The 1,472-nt window shown below is 36.7% G+C and overlaps 1 non-coding gene across 1 annotated transcript; it reads left to right on the plus strand.

The window, feature by feature from the left end:
* The first annotated feature begins 846 nt into the window (after nt 1–846).
* LOC123393011 lies at nt 847–954 on the plus strand. Its single transcript, XR_006607785.1, has one exon. It is a non-coding gene; the product is annotated as a U6 spliceosomal RNA (small nuclear RNA).
* Nucleotides 955–1,472: the final 518 nt, after the last annotated feature.

Consider the following 1,472-nt stretch of genomic DNA (forward strand, 5'->3'; position numbering starts at 1 on the left):
CTGGGTCACAAATCAGGTCTCAACTGGTACCAAACGATGGGATTATTCCCTACATATTTTCAGACAACAAGGCTTTGAAACCTGAATTCAATCAGAAGAGGATATTTGAAAGGAACTCAAACATTTTGGGGTTAAAGAACATCCTACCAAAGAATGAACAGGTCAACCAGGAAATTAAAGAAAAATTTAAAAAATTAATGGAAATGAATGAAAAATGAAAGCCCAACTGTTCAAAATATTTGGAATACAGCAAAGGTCTTAAGAGGGAAGTACATTTCAATAGAAGGCTTTCTCAGAAAATTAGGAAAGTCTCACATACACTAACTAAACTTACACTTAGAAAAGCTGGAGAAAGAATGGCAAGTAAAGCCTAAACCAAGAAGTAAAAGAGAAATAACATAGGTTAGAGCAGAAATCAGTGAAATAGAAACCAAAAGAATAGTAGAACAGATCGATGAAACTAGAAACTAGTTCTTTGAAGGAATTAATATGATAAATAAACCCCTGGCCAGAATTATCACAAAGAAAAGAGAAATAACTCAAATTAGTTAAAACATGAATGAAAGAGGAGAGATCATGACTGAGAGCAAAGAAATACAAACAATTTTATGAATATTTTATGAACATATTATGAGAAAATATAGGCCAACAGATTAGCTAATCTGCAAGAAATGGGTGCACTCCTGGAAATTTATATACTATCAAAACTGCAACAGGAAGAAACAGAAAACCTGGAGGGATCCATAACAAGGAAGGAAATTGAAGCAGTAATCAAAAATCTCCCAAAAACAAGAGTCCAGGGCTAGATGGCTCTCCAGGAGAATTATACCAAACATTTAAAGAATTGTGCTCGCTTCGGCAGCACATATACTAAAATTGGAACGATACAGAGAAGATTAGCATGGCCCCTGCGCAAGGATGACACGCAAACATTTAAAGAATTAATATTTATTATTCTGAATATAAATATTTATTCTTCAAAAATATAAATAGAAGGAGAACTTCCAAACTTGTTCTATGAGACAGGCACTACCTGGATCCCAAAATCAGACAGAGATCCCATAAAAAGGAGACTTATAGATGAATATCCCTGATGAAAATATATGCCAATTCTCACCAAGAAACTAGCAATAGGACCCAATTGTACATTGAAAGGATTACTCACCATGACCAAGTAGGATATGTTCCTGGGCTACAATGGTGGGTCAACGTTTGCAAACTAATCAACCTGATACATCACATTAATAAAAGAAAAGATAGGGGCACCTGTGTGGCTCAGTGGGTTAAGCCTCTGCCTTTGGCTCAGGTCATGATCCCCGTGTCCTGGGATCAAGTCCCACATCGGGATCTCTGCTCAGCAGGGAGCCTGCTTCCCGCCCCCCATGCCTGCCTCTCAGCCTACTTGTGGTTTCTCTCTCTCTCTCTGTCAAATAAATAAATAAATAAATGATCTCTTAAAAAAAAAAAAAGAG

The sequence above is a fragment of the Mustela putorius genome, unplaced genomic scaffold (genome assembly GCF_011764305.1).
Source record: "Mustela putorius furo isolate JIRA1106 unplaced genomic scaffold, ASM1176430v1.1 tig00000031_pilon_pilon_pilon, whole genome shotgun sequence".
NCBI classification, from domain to species: Eukaryota; Metazoa; Chordata; class Mammalia; order Carnivora; family Mustelidae; genus Mustela; species Mustela putorius.